Source organism: Mauremys mutica, chromosome 7 (genome assembly GCF_020497125.1).
Source record: "Mauremys mutica isolate MM-2020 ecotype Southern chromosome 7, ASM2049712v1, whole genome shotgun sequence".
NCBI classification, from domain to species: domain Eukaryota; kingdom Metazoa; phylum Chordata; order Testudines; family Geoemydidae; genus Mauremys; species Mauremys mutica.
Genome location: NC_059078.1, coordinates 10,140,963 through 10,167,003, shown reverse-complemented (window position 1 = coordinate 10,167,003; position 26,041 = coordinate 10,140,963). Strand labels below are relative to the sequence as shown.

At 40.4% G+C, this 26,041-nt stretch overlaps 1 protein-coding gene across 11 annotated transcripts in view; it reads left to right on the top strand.

Annotated features, from left to right (window-relative positions):
* FOXP1 (forkhead box P1) overlaps positions 1-26,041 on the top strand; it is a 498,144-nt gene that overhangs the window by 47,287 nt on the left and 424,816 nt on the right. For 9 of the 11 annotated variants that reach the window (XM_045023134.1, XM_045023133.1, XM_045023135.1 and 6 more), the window contains one exon: positions 15,320-15,450. The exons of the other annotated variants lie outside the window; for them this stretch is intronic. The gene's annotated coding sequence lies outside the window, so the exon portion shown is untranslated. The remainder of the gene's footprint in view (positions 1-15,319; positions 15,451-26,041) is intronic. 11 annotated transcript variants of the gene reach the window in all.

Below are 26,041 nucleotides of genomic sequence, written 5' to 3'. Positions count from 1 at the left end.
CACTATTCCCCTTTGCCATGGTATCCAAGTGCCTTGAAGACCTGGGCCTGCAAGGTATTGCTGAAACTCCCATTAAAGTAAATGAGAATTGAGGGCACTCGGCAATGTTCAGAAGCACTTGGCGCCTTGCAGGATTGTGCTGTCTTTTTTACCATGAGATGTAGTTATGCAAATTATGACCTTTAAATGCATTTTGTATTTGGATTCAAGTTGCTAACACATTCTTTCCAAATTATGTTTTCCAGTCAGTATAATTCTGCTTGGGATATTGATGCTGCAGTGTAGTGTCTTTCCAGCAGAGGGAATGCAGGAGTTGTTGATAAGCCGGAAAAACAGCCCCCGTATTCAAAGTGATGGGCAGGATACCAGTCAGTGAGGAGTCCATATAGGTGGATTTAATTTCTTTGAAGGGTCTGAACCATGTAACTGGATGACAGATTCATCATTAACTAGATGGATTAGAATGTGTATCATGGCTGATGCCTACCTCAAGTAATACTTTTAAAAGATCATTCCACTGGAGATATTGGACACATCTTGGGTGGAGGAGAGAAATTGGCTTCTGCAGCGGATATTTGCAGAAACTCATACTTCCACCATATGTTAACAGAAGTCTCTTTTGGATGTGGATTTTGGATGGCGTTCTCAGTGTTGCTGTAATCTAGTTTGTCCTTTACCCACCACTAGTTCTGAATCATATCCGCTACTGGGAATCTTCCCTGTGTTTCCTGTAGGACAGTAGGAAGGCTTCACTTGCTCAGCTACTTTCCACTCCATTTGCATCTCACTGAAAAAATAAGAGCTAGGGACCTGAAGGCACAATATCATGTTAGGGAGGCATGGTAGTTGTGTTCAAACCCTAAACTTCTGCCCGATTATCACAAAAAACGGCAGGTACCGTAAATCTCACCAGTCTGGTTTGGTACATCTTCTGTGTGACAAACCGTTATGTATGAAGGGAAATGTCCCTTTAATTTTTAATTGCTTTGCCGTGAAGTTTTATTAGGCAATAATCTGGTTCTTAAGTGGATAAAAGATGAGATTAAGGCCAAAGTATTTTTTTTTCCTGACAGCGGGGGGGTGCCCTCTGGAGACACTGTTGCCTTAAAAAGCACAAAACGCCCCTTCTTAATGCGATGCGTTTTCAAAAAATGAATGTTTGCAGCATTATTTTAGTGTGTAGGTAGTGAAAAGTGTCGGAATAGAGAACGAAAGGCGTATTGGAGTAGGAACAGAAAGGGGGAGGTGTGAAAAGTGCTTGGATGGTTTAACGCACATTTTGAAGTTAACGTCTCTTCACATACCAGCTTCAAGAATCTGGATGGATTTACCTCCTTTTCTGATATTTCCATTAGATTTATATTTAGAAGGAAGAGAGAGAACAAGAGGGTCTCTTGATCAGTGTTTCTCAAACTTTTGTACTGATGACCCCTTTAACATAGCAAGCCTCTGAGTGGGACCCCTCTTCATCAATTAAAAACACTTTTTAATGTATTTAACACCATTATTAATGCTGGAGGCAAAGCAGGGTTTGGGATGGAGGCTGACAGCTCACGACCTCCCCCATGTAATAACCTCACGACCCCCTGAGGGGTCCCAACCCCCAGTTTGAGAACCCCTGCTCTTGATGTCTCCATACCATAATATCCCCAGTTAAGTTAATTATTTGCAGAACAGTTGATTACTGGGGAGTAACTGGACTGGTAGTGAGACTGGATTGGTCAAGTATCTCCATTCGTAGCTTTAAAAAGATATTTCCCTGACAGTACAATAGACATTTCACTGACAGTTAATAAAGTGGTATGGGATACTACTTGATAATATAATCCTTATGCCACTTTGGTTGCTAAACCCATGAGACCCTCAGGCAATTGTAGACAAATACATTTTGTATTGTTACTTACTTTACTGGTGTCTCAGATGACTAGACAGCATTTCCATCATTTTAAGACATCATGCACTATCGGTAATGCTGTGAGTCTGTATGGAATTGTGACTTGCAGGCATGTTGGGCCCGATTCTGATTTCACTTACTCTGGATTTTAACAGGTGCTGAGCACCAGCAACCCATCTAAAGTCCATGGGAGCCAGTGGTGCACAGCATCTCTGGAAAGCAGGTGGTTTAGAGCTACGTTTGTGTAACTGAGAATAGAATCTGGTCTACTGTGTGGGATTATTTTAAATCTTTTATTTTTTTTCTCTCTTTGGGCGTACCAATCTTTGGCTTGTGTGTAGTAGCTTCTGCCTCCTTTGCCATAAGCATTCCAATTATTATTGGAGTATCTTCGAATGCTACGGATGCCACTTGGAATTTAGGAAACCCCATTTTTCCAAGGAGTTTATAACTGAATTAACATGCAGTGAAATTTGGCGTTCGGATTGGCAACCTGGATTTATTAATCGATTTTTAAAGTGGGGGGGGAAAGCCCTGATAATTGGGTGGGCTGTAGTGTGTGGCTGGCTGGTTGGTTGGTTTGTTTTTAAATTACTTTAACTTAAAAACAATGGCTTGGTTTTGAAAATCATTTTCCTTACGTTCTCCTGGGCTGGCACCTTTTTTTATCTTATTGTAAACACATTTCAATTTTTTTATTTTATTTTATTTTTATTTTTATTTTATTTTGCAGCACCTGAGCAGCTTCTCTTCATAATGTGGTCTGGTCTTTTTTTTCCAGGTGAAGTCCATGGGAGGAAACTCCAACTAGTGTCTATGGGTGCTGGATTAGGCCTATTTTATAATCTTATACCATGTAGTCTTGGCCTTGTGGCTGGGATTCTCGTTCACCTCCCACTGATTTACAAAATTCCAGCCTACGTGTTCACTGTTTTTAATATACATTTCTCCTTCTATTCTCTTCCTTGAGGATAGTAGCATTTTGTCCACAAGCTTACAGTTAACATTGACTGGATGTGATGGAAATGTTACGGTGATCCTCCTTCATACATCTGTATCGAATGCTGGGTACCTCAGAATAAGTCCAGATGCCGTTATCCCAATTTCAGTCCCACACCAGCTCTGCAGTATTTAATGGCAGCATGTCTCTGTGTTTCCTTCTTTTCTTTTACTTTTTTTCCCTTTTTTTTAAATCCATGAGAAAACTGGTCAAAAGGAAATGTGAATTTCATATAATCCAGTAGAAAGGGATATTGTTTTTCTTTAGGAAACATTTTTATAGTATGTACGTCTTGGAAAAAAAACAAGCAAAATAAAATGCAATTTGAAATTTGACCTCCAAATACAATACAATGATGATGATTACAGACATTTTCCTCTGAGGAAATAGAGATATTACGTGGTTTGTCTCTCTGGGCAGAATATGCTACACATAGGGCAGGTGAATTGAACAATAAAAATGAAATAGACAGTTGTGGTAAAGTTAAATATTGAGGAAATGATAAAAATTCAATTGACAAAGGAGGCTGTTGCACAAGAGGTATTTGGATACAAGTTTGAGAATGGAGCACTCCCCTTTAACTCCGTTAACTACAGCTACTCAGGTCTCATTATTGGCAATACTATTGTAAAGCACGTTTTAGTGTTTTAAGGCCACGTCTCCACTACAAATTTCTGCCAGCATAGTTATGTCAATCCAGGGGCATGAATAGGTGTGATGCCTGACTGATATAGCTGTGCTGACAGAAGCCCCTAGTGTAAATGCAGTTACACTGGCAAAACTGTGCTTTTGCTGGTATCATTTATTTTGGTCAGGAGGCAGGGGAATAAGCAATACCAGCAAAAGCATAGTTTTTGCCAGGGTAAGATGAGTCTGTCCTAGAAGTGCTTTGCCATTATAGTATACCAATCTACCTATACCAGCAAATCACTCCTTTCACCGACATGGCCTCGGCTGCAGAACTATTCTTTACAGTAACCGTTCTTTTTAATGGGACTTATAAAATGGTGCACAAAACACACAAAATAATATATAATGTGTATATAGCCCAAAGGGAGGAAAAAAACCATACTGAATAGAAATATGGAAGTTGTGTAGTGTATTTTGCCTTTCAGTGAATTTTCTACTGAACTCAGGTTTTTATATGAATACTTGTGTGTAAGAAATTCATATTAATGTCATCTGAAGTATAATAATAATACTCAGCATTTATACAGTGCTTTTCATCTGCAGATCTCAAATGCTTTACAGTTATGCTAGGTAGTCATGTCCCCATTGTCATAGATGGGTAAATGTAGGCAGAGAGAGGTTGGCTGATTTCTTGCCTAAGGTCATGCAGAATCAACAACAGAGCTGGAAATAGAATCCAGGTATCTTGATTCACGGTCCAGTGATCTGTCCAGTGTACTGCTCTGCCACCTTAAAATATTTTTACATTGACTTGGTTCTCCACTCTGGGGTGGATTTTAACACACACAAGCAATCCAACTCCTTGTGCCACAGATACTATTGTATGGAATACAAAGTGAGATCTAATGGAGGCTTGGTGATTTTTGTCTTTTTTTTTTTTTTTTAAATAACCAATGCACCTGGACACTTACCATATTTAAGACCAGCATGTAAGGAAGCCAGACAGAGCTGTGTATGTTGACTTACTAAGTTCTCTCCAGTATTTTAAAAATCAATTGCACTTAAAGAATTTACAACTTTGGAGTTTAGTAACCTTACAGAACTTCATATATCTAGCCATACTCCTATGAATAGCACATACACACACTTTCTTAGGTTTTTTTTTTTTATACACACTACATCTTGCATTACTTACCTAGCCTTACATGGCACAGACAAAGCTGTTTGCATGTTGGGATAAATATTTTTTGATTAATGACATGACTTGTAGACTTGTAATCAGGAGTGTCTTATCAGCAGCTTTTCAAAATTTGACATTTCTTCATGGAATGTGCCAGGGGTGGAAATTTAGCACTCAGTAAATGCTGCTACAGTTGAATTCCACACACATGAATTATGACAAGTTAGGCTGACTGTTCTGTGGTTTGTTGTGTCTGGTTTGGTTCCTACTTTTAAAGTTGCAGTTGCATTTGGTCATTTGAAGCTTATTTTCATAGTCTGGCCAAACCAGCAGGATCCCCGTGCACTGCAGGGGAACATAAAACATCAGCCTTTTAGCTGAAGTGCTCAATAGATAAGAATTTTAAGTCTCTGTTGCATCATGCACTATGTCTTGTAGGTTTATTTAGTCTACTCCATTTGATTTAATTTAGATATCGAAGTATTTCTCCTTATTCAATAGTCAAAAGAAAGTGCTGTACATTATATTTCCCCCTCGCATACCCTGCGATTCTTTCAAGGCAAGATGGTTGGAAGTTCTGAAAAAAATCTGTAATCATGTTCCTTCCAAACATGAAACAAACGTTGAAAACACTAAGTGTTAAAATGGATTTTGTGCTGTGTTGCTTTATATGTGGAATTAGTCAAAAATAATCTCTCACTGGGATTTAGTTTAGTTTTATTTGTATTTTTGTTTTTCTATTTACTAAATGTAAAGAATAAATTTCAACCTTGTAAAGATTGTGGAATCCAGATGCAAGAGATTCCATCTTTGTACTGAATTAGTAGATTATTCAGTAGAGTTGCCCGAACAGGACACGAAAATAGTCTGTGGCTCTTCATTTCCCTTGTGCAGTATTGCAAATATAAAGTGTAATTCATTGGCTGCAATTACTAATATCCGCTCACGTGCTGACATGTAGACATCTCTCTTGTTAAAAGGTTTGGTTTACTACTTGTTTGTACTGGGAAGACTGAAAATCTCTTGGGAGACAGAGGTTCTGTTTGGATGGCTTTCTTGGGAGATAAGGAAACCAGAGGGAAGTGGCTTGCTTGCATCTTGCACTGGAATGCTGGCGGTTCTGGAGGTTAGCCTTTGGTGGCATGGCTGTTGTCACAGTCTTTTTTTAGAACCAGTGACAAGTGACTAAGATTGCGGCACAATATAGATTAAAAGGATAAGAAATTGAAAACCTGCCACAAAAGGTCTTACTGTAACAATAAAAAGGGAGCTGACGGGATAAGTGAAATGTTTTAGTCATAAAGGTAACATGTTTATAAGTTTTTGTTTAAATGTCATTTTACTTGTTTCCGAAGATAGTTTGGCTTGCTAAGATGTGTATCTAAGGGCACGTTTTCATGGTACTAAGCGGATTTGTGCACCGAAGGCAACGACCTTTTACTGAGCGTCTTCCAGACAGTACTTCAGAATGTGCCCCTAATTTACAATAATGTTGCACTCCTCTAAACGCCTTCTGGTTGAGGATAGTAAAAAATTTGTAAGTCTGTCAACACCCAGTGAAATAGCTTTTACTTTTAAGTTCAGCTGAGACATCTTGAGCCTGATTTATTTCCCCCCCACCCCCCCAAGGTACTGCTCACCCACCTTTCTAGCTGAAGTCGGTGGGAGCTGCAGGTAGTTAGCATCTCTGAAAATTGTGATAGGTGTGTAAAAAGTTGGTCTCACAAAATGTGTGGCACCCCGAGTTGGTGTATACGTCTAAAAAATTTTGACCCAAGGCTGTGTGGCAGAGTGGGGCATAGAACTCAGAATTACAGATCCAGATCAGTCCATTGAGTTCAATGGAATTTGAAGATGTGTTCAATTTTTTTTCTTAAAAACTGATGCATTCATGAATGGTGGCTCTGATTTTAACCACTAGACAGTGCTTTTGTGCCTGGTAGCAGACAAGCCCAGTCATACTGTATTTGTGTCACTAAGTCTGTGAGTTTTGACTGTGCAACTAGTGAGATATGCTATTGATTATTCTTTCTTTTGTTATCGAAATCAAAACACTTGCTACTGTCCTTGAACGTTAGGCTGGGAAGGATTGCATTCCTGTGATGCAGCTGGTGGAATTCAGCAGGATACTGTGGGATTTTGTACGTTTTCTATAGCACATCCGAGATGCTGCTCAGAACACTTGGTACAAATTCCAACAGGTGAAGCCAGTTTATCATGTCTCAAAAAAATTGTTTGTTTTTTGTTTTTGATTCAGGGATGAGTTCAGGCCACAAAACTTAGGTTTGGGTCCAGCTTTCAAACACTCCAGGTGGTGGTGGTGGTTGGATCAATATAAGAATAAGAATCATTTGCAAAATTTAGATCCCTGTTTTGGTTTTTGAATTACAACCCCTTCCTACCACATCCTATCTTAATGTGTAGGGTTGTTTTTGAAGCACTATTTTGGGTCAGTCTGTTTGTTAAGCAAGGCTCAATTAAAAATGAGAGGGAAAAGTGGGCCAGATCCTCAGCTGGTGTAACTTTGTTTAGCTTTGACTTCGGTGAATTTAAATCAGCTGGGGATCTGGCCCGTGACTAGACTGCTCGACAAATACTGGTGCTGAGTGTGCATGCCCTCCATCAGGGACCATCTTCAGTGGAAAAAAGAGGAGCAGAAGTGATATGAAGGGGCGGGATGACACACATGCTAATATATAAAACACAACTGAGGTCCATGGTTTGCATGTGACGAGGAGAATGATTCATGCTCTTGTTGGAGAGGTGCTGAATTGCACGGGAGTCTGGGGAAGGGATCCAGAGCCTTGCGCTCCAAGTTTGTTTCTGGAATAGATCAGTGTTTACTGTTAATCATTTGTGTTAGTCATGCCTGGGAGCCCTCTATAATGAACTGGGGCCCTATGGTGCAGTGCCCAAAACAAACACACAACCAAGAGATGGTCCGTGTCCCAGAGTTTAGGGAACATAATGTCATTACGAGCTCTTTGGTTCGGGACTGTTGTTTTTTTCTTTGCCTTTTACAGCAGTGAGCAGAATGACCCATCTGTTTGGTAGCTCAGATGAATTGACCAGCTTGTATCAGTTCAGTTCCTAATGCCAGAGCACCCTCTTCATCAAGACCACCATCAAAAAGGGAACGAATTAATACATCCATGACTATCTAGTGTTCATTATGGCTTTGTATAGCTGAGGAGTGCTGATGGTGTTGGAAGAGTTTTTGAGCCTTTTAACTACACCCACAGTATTTTTTTTCCACACAAGAGACACAACTCAACCAACTTTGAATGGCAATTACAATCATGTCCCCACACACCAAAAAAGCAGTGATGGAGATAGGAAAATGGAATAACAGGTAGCTGCAGTAAAACCCAGTGGGTGTATATATAGGCTTCTTCTACAGCATCATGTATACAAGGCTGTCAGATACAATATGTAGGAACTGAGTGGTAGGAGTGCAGATTTAACTTCAGTCTGCTGGGTGGACTGCACTGCGCCTTTTATGAGCACTGTTCTGTTTTCAAAAATGAAGAGAAGCATAACTTCTTCCACTGGGTGAGGGGGAAAGGGTGTTCTCGAGAATTTCCTCTTTAGCATGTCCCCTGTTGAAATGGTGAATTTATATACCTCACCATGCCTAGAGTGTGCATGCATGTCTCGTTTTGAATATATACGAATCATTATGTTTCAACAGAATTTTTCATCTCACCTCTCAGTGTTTATACAGCTAAGGCACTTTCTACTTTCCAACCCTCAACATCTGGAACTCAGTTTCTATTATTAAAAAAATAAGAGGTTAAAATCTGCATAAAATACCAATATCTCCACACATGCCACAATTTTTAGCTTATGTCTGGTATCCTTTAAAATCTCAGAAGTTCTAAGTAGTCATAGATTTAGTAGCTGCCTTTTTCCACCATGTCTCTTGTGGTAGCCATCTTGAAATTGTAGCCATTTGTTCAGTTACAGACACCTTTCTAACTGAGGATAAAACTAAAATGAGTAATCCAAATTAAGAATGAAAAGGAGAGCGAGAAAAGTAGCTCATAAGCAGAGCTTCATGCAGTTGCTGCCTTCGTGTTGCTGGGTTGTCTCATTGAAAGGATTATTGCTTTATGGCCATCATGGGCTTGATTTTTCAAAGGTACGGAGTACCTGTGGGTCCTACAGCTTCAGTTGTTGCTCTGGGTGCTGAGCGCATGTGGAAATCAGGCCCCGTGTTTGTACAGCATTTAGGGCCAAATGTTCGGAGGGGGGGGGAAATCTAGCTCCAAGCTCCTCAAAGTGCTTAGCACCCACAATTAGGGCTAAACTTGGAGGGGAAAAAATCAGCTCCCGCTTGGCCACCTCAATAAGGGTAAGTGGTACCCACTGTGATACTCAAAGCTAAGTTTTTAAAAGAGCCTAACATGCTACGTGCCGCTTCTTTTAGTGCCTACATGAGAACTGAGCATACTTGAAAATCTGGTTTGTGTTGCTGGTGCTGAGTGTTTCTGAAATTCCTGTGAAAGTAGAGAAACTGTCCCTACCTCTGTCCTATTTTTATACTTTATATAGCATGTGCCCAAAAAAAAAAAAAAAAAAAAAAGCTGGGAGGAGAGGGGAAATCAGTTGAGTGAATTAAAGACGTGTGTAAAGGGGAGGGAGGCAGTGGGCAAAATGAAGCGTGCTTCTTCCTATTACATGCCATAACCTGTTTTTAACACATAGGCACTCGGCCTTATGGGACCCAGAAATAATAGAAACATCTGTGCAAGCCACATGGCACGCTTCTGGTGATAGCCTCGGTTGTGAGGAACTCCTGTTCTAATTGCAAATCAAAGCTAGATGGATTATTCTTGAGTCGGCATCAGAAAGTTGAGGTAGATCCTAGCTGATTGCTTGGGGGTGCTGATGACAAATCTTCCGGCCGGTTGTAAAGTTTCCTCTGGAAACAATCCATATAAGATTTGAAAGGCTGTGTTGCCTACATCAGCAATTTGTAAACAGAAAGCTGGTTAGCATTATATTAGTGCATGCATATCTTATGACTGTATTTAAAGAATCTAATGATTTATCAGGAAACGGAAGCACTGCAATCCAGTTGTGATGGAATATACCCAGGTTCACATCCTACACACTACTGTAATAATCTTTGTACAAGGTATGCTGTGTAAGGTATCATTTGAAAATTCATAATTTGCTGGTCAGGACTGCCCTGGATAAAATATGTGTGGCAACACTGTATGTGAAGTGATAAGATTCTCCTGTACGGTGTTATTAATACATGTTCCAAACCCCACAGCTCCGGTCAAACAGAAGTCAGCAAACCTGTCTGTTCTAAACAAAGAAATGTGTACTTGCCTTAATTTGCATTTAAGCAGTAAACAGAGTCGTCAAGCAGGAAGGAAAAACAAAGGAAGCTCAAACAGGTGAAAAGAAACACCAGGGAACATCCTTCCATGCAAACGCTCATGGTTCTCAGTTGGAAATGTTTTTCTAGAGGGGGACTAGAACTGTAAAAAGGAGGATCAAACACCCTAAGGGTCAGCCCCTATCTCTCCCTCCCCATTGCATTCTCTGCAACTGAAAAGACAAAAGAAATGGCCATCGGCCTTGGGGTTGGGGGTGTGAGCTGAAGAGTTGGGTCAGTAATCTTGCTGTGGGAGCATGTGGTGAGAAATTTTGCTTAAATCTAGTATAGTTTGTAAAGTTGGATATTAGGAAATTAGGAAATTTTTCTTGTAACCATTTCTGACTCTTGTGTCTCATTACTTGTACTCACTTAATCTGTTTTTGTAGTTAAAACAACAAAGCAAGTTTATTCTCTAATTCAGTTTGCTTAAATGAAGGTGTCTGGGTAACTCTGTTTAGAAATAACAAGCTAGTGTTTATTATTCCCTTAAAGGAATAACAGCCTTAGTGTATTTGAACTATCCAGGAGATGGCTGGGCAGTGCAAAACAGTACCTTTCTGGGGAAAGTCCCAGGGGTCACCCTGCAATATTGAGGTCACCCTGTAGTATAACCAGGGGTGGTGGGAGCCACGGTGTGGCTCGCAGGCTGCAGTTACACAAACTGCATGCTGGTGACTGGTTGTGAACAGTCCAGGTTGGAGGTGACAACAGCAAAGCATTTCAAGACACCCCAGGTTACAGGGCAGGGCTGATACAGCCCCCCTACTGGTCTGGATTGAACCCTGGGATATCATACCAGTGTCAGGTATTAATGGGGTATCAGTGCTGAATTAGTGGGGTTCTATTTTAATTTACACATTTATTAACTTGTTTCTGCCAAATAAGTTGTTGAGAAACAAGCAGTTTTTAAAATATAAATACTATTCCCTTTCATTTTGCTGCTGGGTGGTGGTGATTGGTAAACAGCCTGATTGTTAGGCTTTGGCCTTGGGGAACTTGCAGCTGCTCCATCCAGGTTCCCTCTAGACACTTGTGCAAAGTGGGGATTGCTGAAGGGGAAGATAAACAAACAAGAAAATGGTGTAGATATTATCTCTGCTTGTAACCTGTTTGAATGCAGTAATTATTTGTAAGGACAGATCCCAGTTTTGGACTATGCATTTTACAGGCACTGTATTGTTTTAAACAGATTCACAAGTCAGCAAGCTGGGTATTAACTATCAGGAATGCATACATTTTAATATGTAAATAGGAAAGGATGATGATGGTTTTAATCTTTTTTCCAATGGTACCCAGGGTGGTAATGACGCTTTTTAAAATCCCTGTGAAAACAGATTGTATATGGTACAATTAATGTTTCAACACTTCCAGTATCTTCTTTGAAATACTTTAAGGTTTTAATTTATTGTACTTCTCACTTAATGCTGAGAATGGTGGGATGTATTCACAGCTTAATTGGTGGAAAGATGACATATTGTAATTTTAAAACGGATTTTAAAAAAATTGTGTTCACACATAAAATTGTGTATTTATTTGGAGGGATACACTGAAAATTGATACAAAATTTTGCGTGTGTGCGCATAGTGTGGCTGAGAGAAAAATCATTGGATACAAATTGCGGTTGATACGCTTTAAAGGGTAATGGAGCATAAAAAGGATTAAAGTCCCACCTTTAATCAGGATATAGAAACTTAACATCAAATATAGTTTCAGGCTTTTTTGAGCAAAAGCTGATTTTAGTGAAAATCCAGCTGGGGTGGGGCGATAGGATCGCTTGTGCACCAGCAGCTGCCACTGGAACATAATGAGAAGAATCTTTAGAATGAAAAGCAGGTGATCTGGTGGCTTTGCCACATATTCAAAATAGGAGGCAGGCATATACTGGTGATGATATTTTGATCATCCTACTGTGCTAGCCATGGTTGCCCAGTTGTCTGTTTCTCCCACAAACACCATGCCAGGCTGCTCCATAAGCATGGAGGTGAGGAGGGGATCTCCCTGCTATCAGCCTTTTCCTCGTTCATATCCTTCCTTAAAGCTCCACTCTGCTGCGATGCGCACAGAATAGTAACTTCTGCTAAGAGCTGGGCAGGTAGCTTGTTGTGATTTACTGTGATTCTGCTACTGATTGGCTTATAACGTCTATGAATGGTGAACACATTCCAAAACATTCTGTGTGAAATCCTAGCCTCAGTGAAGTCTGTGGCAAAACCGCCATTGACTTCAGTGGGGGCAAGGATTACTGTTACATCCTCTCCCAACCTGTTATGACTTGTCCTTTTCAGAAGGTAAGCTCTTTGAGCAGAGACTGTTTACTGCGGGTGGGGTTTTCAAAAGTCTGCTTCATGTGTTTGTGCAATGCCCAGTGCTGAATGGTCCCAACCTGGTTGAGGCCTCTTGGAGTTACCACAGTGAAAACAATGAATGAGCATGATTACCTCCAGGGTTCTGGTCTGACTCCCAGCTTAATGTATGTGTGGGAGACCACCTGAAATGACTTGCATTTTCTTCCAAAGTCCCAGCAAGAGCTTAATGTCTCTTGGGACTTAAATAGTAACATTTTCAAAATGTGTTTAAAAATAAATTCTAAGCCTCTGAAGTTAATTTTTGTTGGGTTCAAGGTTGTGGCCGATGCAGTACACAGTCACGTGCGGATCTTGGCCTGCGCACCATTTGACCAGTCCATTTTCACTGCTGCACCAACTACATTCAGGCCAAGCAGTTCTGTTGTGTTCTCTTCTATCTAGATCCCCATGCTCCTAAAGGGAAATAAAAACAGCCTTATGAAACCAGCCACTGTCCCAGATTTCAGGTCTTAGGTGGCAAATATGAGACCCCTTGGATTCTGTCTCTAGACGTGGGCTCTGCAGTAGAGGGATGATCTGGTGGTTAGGGCACTAGCCTAGAACTTGGGAGATATGAGTTCAAGTCCCTGATCCACTCCAGGCTTCTTGTGACATTGGGCAGGTTACTTAGAGAACTCTCTCTGTGCCTTGGTTTCCCTGTCTGTATAATGGGGATAATAGCACTTTCCTGCTTCAGAGGTGTTGGGGGTGATAAAACACACTGAAGGTTGTGAGGTGCTCAACTATTACAGTAACAGGAGCCTGAGAGATCCTGCACAAACACAGTGCATGTAAGCTCCAGCTCAACTACAGACCTGTCAGCGTATCCAACAGGCTCAGTAATAAACCTAGCTTTCCTATGCGTTTCGGAAATACTTCCTTAAGAAACCTTGAAAATGTATATAAAAAATATAGCTTGATCTAATATTAAGGTCACTTTTTTGGCCTGCAGGTAATGCAGAGTATTTCTGAGTCTCTGAAACTGAGGTCATGTTTAGTGTAAGTAGTTGCGAACAAACTTTAGGGTCTACTTGTGTTATCCAGAGCAATCTAGTAATAGGAGCCCTTCTGGACAATGTAACACGTTTTCTGCTTCCATGCATTTTATATGAGAAATGGAAGCCTTAATGCTTTTTGCAGCAGGGAAAGGAGAAATCTCTTTGGTTAGGGAAGTACCTTTTTCTTTGTCCCATGATCTTCCATTCAGGTATTGCTGATATAAAAACTCTCCGATGTGCCTCAGGAAAACTTGGTTTGAAGTGTAGTTGTAGCCTTGTTGGTCCCAAGATATTCGAGAGACAAAGAGGTTGAGGTAATGGTGTTTTTTTTTTTTTAATTGGACCAATGTCTGTTGACGAAAGAAACAAGCTTTCGAGCTTACACAGAACTCTTCTTCAAGTTTGAGAGAGGAAAAATTTGGCAGCCTGCCAAAATAATTAAACACACACGAATATTTGAAAGCTGGGGTCATGCTGCTGCCCAAGCAACATCCAGTACTGCCCAGGGAATGCCTGTGAGCCACCAGAGCAGCTCTAGTGCAGGGGTCAAAGGTGGAAATGGATGATGATAGCCATGTCAGGTGGCCATCTCTCTGTGAGGCACTACATGCATTACATAAGGCAGAATTCTCTCCCCCTAGTCCATTCAGTCCCTCAGACCCCCTTCCTCTGGCTGGCAGATGAGTTCTGCTCTGTCTGATGTCACTCACCTGGACCGTAAAGCTGACACTCTCACTTCCCCAGCCCTGATTCAGGAAAAATAATAATAGATTGATGCATTCCAAGGCCAGAAGGGGTCATTGTGGTCATCTGGTCTGACCTGTATAACACAGGCCATAGAAACGTCCCCAAAATAATTCCTAGAGCAGATCTTTTTTTAGAACAAGTCCAGCCTTGATTTAAAAATTGCCAGTGATGGAGAATCCGCCACAACCTATGGTAAATTTGTTCCAAAGGTTAACTACCCTTACAGTTAACAATTTACACCTTATTTCCACATAGCATAATAGGTGGGTGCTTAAGTCCCATTGAAGCCAATGAGACTTAAGCATGTGATTAATTCAGGACAGCAATTAATACATGCATGAGACCCAGATAATGCTTCTCTTTGGACCATGCTCCAGGACAGTAGGATTTTACCCAGCCTGGATGAGATGCTGTGTTAATGAAGAAGATGTAAAGTGGTTTCAAAGTAACTACTCTACACACTAACTAAACAGTCATTTTACTAAGAGCTAAGCTTAAATTTAAATGTTACTATTAGCAGGGGGGGAAAAAAACCAAATTTTGTGTTTTCTTAACTGCTGAAGTATCCCGTGTGCAAGTTTTACCTCCTCTCTCTCCCCCTCCCCCGTATCAAACAGGTTTTTATGTGTTTTTCCTTAGAAGAAAGATTATGGCTAAAGAGAGATTTTGGTTTTTTTTTAGGGTTCTGTCAGGATGAAATGAGCAAAGGGAGGATAAACATCTGACAAACTCAATGACCCTGTTTCATTTTGATAATGCAGAAGTAGGTTAGAATCTCTTAAAGTCCTGAAACAGCACTGTGTTGTCTAACAGCATCTGCTAGGGTGTTGACTAATTTTGGTATTGAAAATGAACGTAAACTTATAAATCAGCAGAGCAAATTAGATACTTGAAATAATAGCACCTTTTAAAAATGCTGCCTTCCTGCCTTAAGTTTCAATTTTATTTATAGCTAAAAAAAAATATCTTTATATGGCACAATAACATTTGATTTATTGCAAGAATATTTCAATAGGGGTTTTTCCCCACCCCCAGCATTTATATTTTCCTCTTTGTTTTCAAGTTCAGGGAAGTGGTGGGCTTGGGCTTAGTTCTAACTAAGTGAAGTTTTAAAACGTGTTTTTGTCTTTCAGTCAATCTCCTGAGAACCACTTTCTGAGTGATTCCAGCTTCCGAACATGTTTCCCATGGTAGGGGTTTTGATCCCTTGCCAGATTTGCCCTGAGCCTTGAGTGAATATGTGTAATGCCCACAAGTAAAACTGGTGAGTCAACTAACCCAAGTCTGTAGTTGTTTTTTTTCCCCGCTTGTTACTTCGTATGCTTTTTGTTTTTTAGTATTGTTTGTGCTTAAAAGTATGTCACTAGTTTTCTGCTGTATAATATTATATAAGAATCTGGTTTAATAATAGGAAAAAAACTCCAAAGCTTACATGAAAATGCAAGATGTTGTAGATGTTTGGTATAAACAGGCACGGTCTAAGCATGGCTTTGCAGGCACTGCACGTCACAATTAAATATGGATCGGTAGAGGCCTTTTTCCATGGCATCGTTATTGCTTTGCTTCCAAAGGAGCCATAACCAGAAAACAATTAGCTATCACCTTTTTTGCCTCGCTTGTATCCCAGTGACAAAATGGTGTCACTGGTACACGAGAGCTGTCTTACCACATACACCTGCCTTGTTAGCTTGGCATCCCGTAGTGCAAAGTTTTCCATTGTTCAAGGTGAAACCCTAGATACCAAGCTTGGTTTCTCCACTGATGTCCATGATACAGCCAAGTCAACTGGTGGGTGGGGCTGGAGGTGTGCCTGTTTCTCTGTTAACGTAAGGTTGCCATTTGCCCCTGTTATTGTCCATATGCAGTCCCCATTGTGACCCCTTAATCTGGTTAGGCCCCTATTGGGACTGGGCTGTCAGTTCCACTCTGTGAATTGGCTGGCAGTTGGCACAGAAAGCGTATTGGAGCCAGTACTTTGAATTCCTCCCCGCAGCTCCACCAGTCTGAAGAGCAGGGTTCCAAAGTCACTGACAAACTGAGATCACTCACCTGGCATGTCCCTCTTCTCTTTACTCCCATCCCATGTCCCGCCTTTTACGTATGAACTGGGTGGGAGGGAGACAAAAAGTCAGGAAAACAGGAATCCTTTTATTTCCAAGTAAATTAAAGGATATGAATAAGGAGGCTTTTAAAAGCAGGAAATATGAGTAATTAAATTGCATTGAAGATGGGGATATAAATTGTTTCTTGAAAATAAATTTGGGTTTCTGGCACATGTTTAATAATATCCCTCTGTGTATTAGGAAACCCATTTCAATTCAAAGATTATAAAAACACAGAAATTCACACATCAGTGAATTGTGATTTTTTTTTTAAATTTTTTTCCAGAGGTAGCATAATTACCATGTCATTTAGCAAAGATTATAATAACTGCTCAATTTTTACCGACTGGTGTAGTAAACAGTTGAATAAACCCATATGGCATCTCAAAGTGTGTGTGTGTGTGTGTGTGTGTGTGTGTGAGTTCTACCAGTTCCTTCATATATGAATTACCAACCTTGCTAACGTGACTGAGATCCTAAAATGGGGAGCAATTCCAGATTTCTCCAGTGATGTCTAGCTGGGCAAGAAAACCCTCAGTGCTCCATAGCAAACTAGTCTATTGACTTTAGTGATGGTGCTAGCTAATTAATTTAGTTTCCAATAAAGCAGGCATAGAAAACTTGTATAGGTATGTGGAAGATATTTTTTCCCTTAGTAAAGCTCTCCTTCTGTATTTACTTAAATCTCCTCTAATAACCATAAATACAGAATTTGTGGAGTCTGAGTCCTGCTGTGAAAGACTTTTAATAAAGATCTAGGCCTCTCTGAGCATGGCACAGGCTAAGTGCAACAGCATATGCTATTATGATAACCCTGTGGCATTACCTGTAATGGGACTCTGTGTCTGTTCTTAGCAATAACACCCAGAAAAACTGGGAGACTTTAAAATGTATCCTTGAGAGTATAGGTTGAATTATGAAAGTGAAAACCTGTGGTTAACTAGTATCCAGAGTAGAGAAGAAGTGGTCTAGAGACCAGTTCTCTCAATAGCTTCAGTATTAAATTCAGGATGATTAATTCTCTCCAAACGCTGGACTGAACAAAGAGAGGCATGTCCATATATCTTGTAAATCTGGCTGCTTTTAGTCCTCCTTTAAAATTTCGTGTCACACAATAAATAGCCTTAAGGTCTCTGAACAGAATCAGCTCCCTAAACAGTTTTAAAAATAAAATCTGCAAAATAATAACATAAAATGAGCCAGGCATTTCTGAGCAGCCATCGGCAAGGAACAGTTTGCCAGAAATGGTGCTGACACTTATTTTAACCCTTACCTTTTTTTCTAGCTTCTAGTTGCATCATTACATCAATGTGTTATTAACGCCTTTCCCAGAATTTCTAGCTCAGGGTGGAAAGTTGCCTGGCAGTGTACTGTGGTGGGGCTGGTGTAAGGGTGACTTGCTTTTTCCATCTTCCTGTTCATCAGCCGCTAGAGGACAGCTATGAGGAGCAGTCCTTTCCTCTGTTGCAGTAAGATCCACCTTTAAATATTATTGCTGCTTTCCCCCCCGTTGAGCCTTTGTGATGATGTCAGGAATTCATTCACACCCAGGAGATTTTAGAACTTTCCAGCTTATTGAGTAACAAAATGTGATTCCTGCTAATTGTGTTGACTGAATATTTAGAGCCTTTGGAAGAGAAGAGTTCTTCTTTTTTTTTTTTTAAAAGCATAGTATCTACTTGTGTACTATTTTATGGCAGGCAAAGGTCATCTGGGGCAAGCAGCCAGAACAGTGAATTGCCTCATTGCAACGCGTAAGAAAATGAAACCAAAAGAGATGGTAAAGGTTTAAACAAATTGCTCATCGTTACGAATGTTTAAAGTCAAGAAATTGGTGCTGTATACGTTTTTTAAATTGGAGATAACCATGCTTGCCCAATAAATTGACTTAAGAACAGAACAAATCAAAATAATGGTTTGGTGCTTAAAGTCGGGATTTTCAGCAAGATTTCGCAGCGCTTCACCAATGCGGTTCAGTGGTCTGAACCCCAAACTAATTGGAGAGTTATAAAACTGCTGCTTTCCTTTTCAGCTACTTAGCATCCTTTAGAGAGTTATTGTGTTTTATGAGCATTCAGAGCAGACCTCTTCCCCCCCCCCCCCCCAATGTAGGAAGGGGTGCTGTAATCTACATTACAGCTGCCAGTATTCCAAAAGAGGAAGTCTAGATGGGACATCACTTGGGTCTGTCATAACTGGTTCTTAGTTATCTGTAGGGGTTTGTTTACAGTGCTGCTTTGATGGCAGGGAAGCAAGGGATCGTAGCTCTGTTTCTGGTCATATTTACACTAGTGTATATATCAGGAGTAAATTTACTGAAGTCAGTGGCGTTATACTAGCATATACCCATGGAACTGAGTTTGGGATTCAGCCCCAAGGCCAGAAGTTCAACTTGGTTTTTTCCCATCAGAGTATGGGGGACAACCAGTCAGCTGTTGGGCTAGGTCTTAAAAGCGCATGCTTCTAGGACTAAATGCTATCTGTCTCCCTTACTACTGTGAAGCATCAGTGACTTAAACACTTTGAGCAAAACAAACTTTCTATCCATGAAACTTTTCTACTTGGGGGAAAAAAGTAATTTTAACAATTTAATATACTACATAATATGTTTTATAAGCTGGTGTGGATGATCCTAAGTATTTTGGTCTTTTTCATAACACAATGAACCTAATATTGGTAAAAATACAGATCTTAGATGCCACCATAAAGAGAAGCTAGATTTAATAAACAGTTATGAATGTTGGCAGCTGCCTATCAGATTGTATAACATCGACTATAGCACACGAAGACAGTGTCAACTTACATTTTATCTCCGAAGTATTTTCCAAGCGTTTATTTTGCTTTCTCTTGAGTCCTTAACCTAATTTAAGTTATATAATTGCCTGAATATTTTTCCACAGAGCTAATTGGCTAGTTGCCAGTGTGGAAACCATTGTCTGACTTGATGATGATCAGAAATTAACGTGACATTTGCGTGGTGGTAATGAAATATTAGTAATGTAATTCATGACTGTAAGAAAGAGACCATCGTCCCCCACCTATGATCAGCAGGAGGGGCTCGGAGGGTGATGAAGTGCTCCCAGCAGGCACCTCACAGCAGTGGCTAGCCAATCTCTATGTCAAATTTAGTTTTAAATTCTTTAGACAAAGCTGTAATGCTTACCAATTAATTAGTACAAATGTCAATTAAAAATCTACCAAATAATATGGTAAGATTAAATTTCAATTAAAAAAATTACGTTTAACAAAGAAGATATAACATTATTTTAATGAATTCTGCTGAAGGTGACAGTTTATCTAGATATATTTATACTGTGTAGGTGGATCTAAATTCATTGGATAATGTTAACTGTGTTGCTTCATATACAAATTAGTTGTGAAAATTATTTCCACTGTGGCTATGTCCTGGAGGATATGGGGCATCAAGGGGAATTTCTCATCCTGAGAAGAAAGGGGAATTTTGAGCCCTTTAAATACAGAAATCTTTTCATGCTTAAAATGAAAGATCTATCGTAAACCTTCTTATTAGCTGAATTCATGGTATATCTCAGTGCTTTATATTTATAAAACTGAATATAGATTTTTTTTTTGATAGTGGAATAGAATGAGACCTAACTTTGTTATGACTGTATTTATTTTCTTACAACAGTTTCCCAGTTAAATCTGCTTTGATGTAAATATTTTCTATTCTTCCTATGAGCCTGCAAATGGAATTATTTTATGCACATATCTGCCTGTGAAGGTAGTAGATTGTAAATGGTGAGTAGGGTTTTAATTGCATGGCCCCTAGCAAAGACCCCAGTTCAGCAAGCTACATAAGCATGTGCTTACATTTTAAGCACACGAGTAATTCCATAAATCAGCGGGATTACAAATGTTTAAAGGTAGGCATATGCCAAAGTGCCTTGCTGAATCGTGGTCAAAATGGAACTGGCAAAGTAAAACTCATGTACCATGTTAAACTTCTGTATTAACTTATAGTATATATGGCAATCTTTTAATAAAACAATAACGTATTAGAACCAGAATGTTGTTTTGTGTTTTCTGTGTTCATTTCATAGCTGAAAATATAAGGTGTTTTATTCAACATAGAAAATCTGTTGTCTGCTAAAGGATGCAATACATAAAGTCCTTGAAATCTTGGGTTAAAATGCAAAGGTATTGAAAGCCTCTGAAGTTTGGAGGGTTCAGAGAGGCCTGCATTCTGACTGATGAAGAGTAGTCCCCACCCAAGCACAGAAGTCACGAAGGTATGGAGGCACACAGTTGAGAGCTAATATTTATTCTCTGTCCTCATAATGCTAAATATCAGGGAGTAGTTTAGGACACTAGAGAAAGAAATCAGGCTTGTTATATATACTAACCCTACTCTGATTTATTTCCATCAGCTGTTATTACTTCCTTTTGGCACTGTCATATCTGAAATGGCATGTAGGGAACAGGACATAAAGAAGACAAGTATTTTTGATTGTTTCAAACCAGAGCTGGAAAAATCCATCCTACAGTAGCAAATGAAATGCTTTCTCTTGCTAGTGTGGGGGCCCGAGGCATCATTTTCAGCAGGATTTAAGTATCTTTTTAAAAAATGAAATTCTAGCCCTTCTATGGCTGTGAAGAAAAGTTACCAAATATAAAGAAATGCTGTGTTCCTGAGTCTGCAAACAAGCAGCTCCAGTAGCTCTACTGCTGCTCAAGCTTTGCCAAGTGGTGGCTGGATGAAACTGACAAGACTTTGTTTCATTCTTGCCCTATAGAAGTGCCTGTGAGCAGCACTGACAGCTGTAAATTGATCTCACTTCATGCTACTGCCCGATAAAGCTATAAATAGTGAAAGAAGTGAACACTGGTGTTTCTCATGGAGCTGGGCGGGCCCAAGGAAATGGAGACCGTGGAAGGAATAATGTAGCAGAAACATCTTCTTCCCACCCTCTTCCAGCAGTCAGGGGGCTGGGAGAAAGTTAGAGAAGTGCAGACTCCTACTCTTTCAACAGCAGCCAGGAAGCTGTAAATGGAAGAGAAAATGGAAAACTATTTCTCTCCTCCAGTAGCTAGAAGGGGGGTGGGGTGGAGGTTCACAGTTACTGAATGCCTGTTGGCCAGAGGCTGACACGGCAGCTGGGCTCTGAAGCCGGCTCTTCTTAAGGATCTGTCTTCCCTGAGGCTTTTTGCCTCTGGACCTAGCCTGCTTTTCTCAGTCCTGAGAATGTGCTTGTACCTTCAGGTTGACTTTCTTCTGGCACTTGTCGAACGGTACTGTATGTGGGTGCCCTGAGGAATGTGTAATCTTGGTGCTTTCCAGACTGCCAGAAGCTGTAAATTTTATATTATCTCCAGGAATTCTACCTCCAATAGGAAAAGGATTTTCCTTCGTTAGATCAGTCAACTAAGCATTTGAGACAAGAACGTTCTTCGTTTTCAGTTGAGTGCACTTCTGTCTAGCGAGCCCTTTGGTTGCCTGGTATTCGGAAGATCAAGAAGCAGAGGCCTTTAGTAGCCTTATTAAATACCTTTGGTTGATGGAGGGATGAGCCCTTCTGATGTGCATTTGTTACAAGTTCCCTTTTGACTAGTGACATTTTTAGTATAAGCCATGGCAGCTGCAGTGAATCTCAGGAAAACTAAACTGGGAGAGGGCATCAAAATAGACTTCCACCATGACCGCCGGCCTTTATTTATCAGGAAAATCCAAGTTTGCAACCAATAAGATGAGTCTTACAAATATGCAGACATATTTTAGGAAAAACTCAAGTGTCAACTGGAAAACCTTCCATTCTAAAGAGACAAAAATTCTCCTATGTAGCCTATATTAATTCAGGTATCTTTAAGAGGTGGATAACTGCTCCCTCCAGGACATTCACATGACAGAGAACCACCATGTCCGGTCAGAAGAGACAGAGGTCACTGTGACAGAATTTATCCTTGTCTTCACACCTTACACACTATTGTAATAATCTTTTGTACAAAGTATGTTATGTAAGGTATCAATTGAAAACTCATAATTTGCTTGTCAGTATTGTCCTGGTAAAAGTATGTGCGGCAACACTGTGTGTGGAGTTAAGGTTCCCCTGTACGATGTTGTTAACACATGTTCTAAATCCCACAGCCTTGCCAAAACAGAAGCTGGCAAACAGGTCTGATTTAAACAAAGGAATGTATGCTCTGCTTAACTTGCATTTAAGCAGTGAACGGAATCATCAAGCGGGAAAGGAAGACAAAGGAAGTTCAAACTGGTAGAAAAAACCAGTAGGGAACATCCTTCCACATAGATTTTTGTCTCCTGGAAGTTTTTCAAGAGGGGAACTGTAACTATAAAAAAGAGAGGCAAACATCTCAAACATCTTACACTCCCTGCCATTCATAGCATTCATAGCACCTGCAGAGACAAAGGAAGCAACTGCTGGACTCTGGGGGGAGGGGTCCTGGCCTGAAGAGTTTGGTCAGACTGCTGTAAGCATGTGGTGGGAGAGCTTTGCTTTGAATCGAATATCGTTTGTCAAGTTAGGCACTAAAAAGCATTTTATCTTTTATTTTTCTTGTGACCATTTCTGACTTTTATGCCTCATTTTTGGTACTCGCTTAAAATCTCTTTGTAGTTAATATACTTGTTTTATTGTTTTATCTAATCCAGTGTGTTCAAGTTGAAGTGTCTGGGTAACTCCATTTACGGTAACAAGTTGTGTGCATATCAGGGTTTTGGAGCGGAGCCCGGAGCTGGAGTGTGGTCCAGTAGGTTTTATGCCCGGAGCTGCAGCGGAGCAATTCAAAAATTTGATTGCTCCAAATCCCTGGTGCATATTATTCCCTTAAATAAATAATGGACTTTCCTGGAGAGGGTTGGGTAGTACAGGATATATGTTTCTGGGGGGGAATCTGAGACCAGGAGTGTGTTGGGGTCACCCTGTGGTAATTTTTTAAGGGTGGTAAGAGCCTAGATGTGGCTGGCTGGCTGCAGCGCACACACAGACGTAGCTGAGAGTGACTTGCCTGCTGGAGGCTGTTTCTGAGCAGCAAGGCTTGTAAAGGGCACCCAAGGTTACAGGGCAGGGTGAAGCAGTTACTCATTGGTCTGGATTGTACCCTGATAGGTCAGTCACACAGTGGTAGAAAGGCAGCACAGTTTGGTAGACGTAGTCATACCATGGCTTACAATACACAGACCTGGGGCAAACAACAGTGAGAAACTTGAGAAAGTTCCCTGAGCTGGTCATGGGCTACCCTCAGAGTAGAAGCTACTGGAAGTTTTGCTCTTGGCTTCAAGGAATGCAGGATAAGACCCTTAATCCTAGCTCTGCTGCACGTGGTTGGAAAGAGGTCTGAAGGGTTCCTTCAGTAGGAAAACATGAGACTTAGGTTACTCCCACGGGGATGCATTCATTATACCATCACTCCGATAAAGCCCCTTGGGGGACAATGTGCAGCTGAAATGCCTTTATACTCCATTAATATTCCTTTCCAGCAGAGCTTTTTAAGAGGAGTCGGGTTTTTTTTCATGATTTCAGTGCATGAACAAACTTAGCTGAGGACATTTGCCAGGAAAATTACCATTGTAAATAGTTATGGACAAGGTCTGTTCTGCATGGTTGGGCAGTCATCAACTAGCTGAGGGGTTTTTTTAACGTAAAAGTGGTAACTTCCAGTGGGTGTGGGCACTCGGCCAGCCCTTTTGGATGTGTCCCTTCAGTATTGCTTCCAAGACCTGTTGTTCTAAATCTTCTTGGATTGAGCTCTCAAATCAAGATATGTATATATCTTTGCCTAGACGTATTTATGAGGGGAAGACCCCTGGGAGAAGACTGCAACTCAGCTTTTTTTGATGACATGCTTCAGGGACACACTGCAGTCCCGGAAGCATTTTGGGTTCCTTTGGTATGAATGATGTACGTTGAGCCTGATTCTCTTCGTGGTGAAGTTAGTGGCAGATCTTTTTCTATCTAAGCAGGTACTTGCATGGCCCCATAACTGAACGATCAAAGTGTCAGTGCCCAATTGACTTGAGAGGCAACAGGATCTGACCCTCTTGCAGTCAGAAATGATGTCTGAGCTCTTTGCTTTTTATTGTTACCACTGAAGCGCTGACAAAACCAATAATGCAACTGCTGCTGTTCTGAGGGGGGAAAAAATGACCAAAGCTGAAGAGGAGAAAACAAAGTTTATGAATGAAAGAAACTGCAACCTCATTATTTTCCCCTTTAAAAAAACATGTTGCCCTTCTATTTGTTTCCAGGTGGAATTACTCTTTGGGCTAGGGAAGATTTTCCTCCAGGCTTACTTTAAATAATTTACAACCTTCCTGTTTAAGATCAAATCCTTAGGTCTTTACTCTGTATTTTATACCAGCAAAATTCCCAATGAAATCAATAGGAACTCTTTTTTCCTGAGTAAGGAATGAGTAAAGACTAATTCCCTCCGAGTTAGTTGGGAATGTAAATGCAGGAAAAAGCCTCAGTTGTGGCTTAAAAAAAACCCCTTTCCTGTTGAATAATTGTCATGTCAGACAATGTGATTGTTGATCTTTAGTGCACTGGAAACACTCCTCCACACCGTGGCTCAGTGCACACCTGAAGTGTCTTCAGCCATCATAACACATAGGCTTTTGTGCCTTATCATAAGAACATAAGAAAGGCCGTACCGGGTCAGACCAAAGGTCCATCTAGTCCAGTATCTGTCTACCGACAGTGGCCAATGCCAGGTGCCCCTGAGGGAGTGAACCTAACAGGCAATGATCAAGTGATCTCTCTCCTGCCATCCATCTCCATCCTCTGACGAACAGAGGCTAGGGACACCATTCTTACCCATCCTGGCTAATAGCCATTTATGGACTTAGCCACCATGAATTTATCCAGTCCCCTTTTAAACATTGTTATAGTCCTAGCCTTCACAACCTCCTCAGGTAAGGAGTTCCACAAGTTGACTGTGTGCTGCGTGAAGAAGAACTTCCTTTTATTTGTTTTAAACCTTCTGCCTATTAATTTCATTTGGTGACCCCTAGTTCTTGTATTATGGGAATAAGTAAATAACTTTTCCTTATCCACTTTCTCAACATCACTCATGATTTTATATACCTCTATCATGTCCCCCCTTAGTCTTCTCTTTTCCAAACTGAAGAGTCCTAGCCTCTTTAATCTTTCCTCATATGGGACCCTCTCTAAACCCCTAATCATTTTAGTTGCTCTTTTCTGAACCTTTTCTAGTGCTAGAATATCTTTTTTGAGGTGAGGAGACCACATCTGTACACAGTATTCGAGATGTGGGCATACCATGGATTTATATAAGGGCAATAATATAGTCTCAGTCTTATTCTCTATCCCCTTTTTAATGATTCCTAACATCCTGTTTGCTTTTTTGACCGCCTCTGCACACTGCGTGGACATCTTCAGAGAACTATCCACGATAACTCCAAGATCTTTTTCCTGACTCGTTGTAGCTAAATTAGCCCCCATCATGTTGTATGCATAGTTGGGGTTATTTTTTCCAATGTGCATTACTTTACATTTATCCACATTAAATTTCATTTGCCATTCACTTAGTCACTCACTGTTCGGAGACTTCAACAAAAACTCACGCACTATTCAGTGAGTTAAAGACGGTGTCATTTGTAGAGATTTGGCCTTAACCTGGAATTTCCATGTTTTTGTGGGTTTAAGTCAAACCTTAACATTACTTCTGTGTAATGTTTTTGTGGTTTAATGTTCTTAAGGTTTTTTTTTTTTACAGTATTTCTTTTCAGTTCTGTCAGTGAAGTGTATGAAAGTT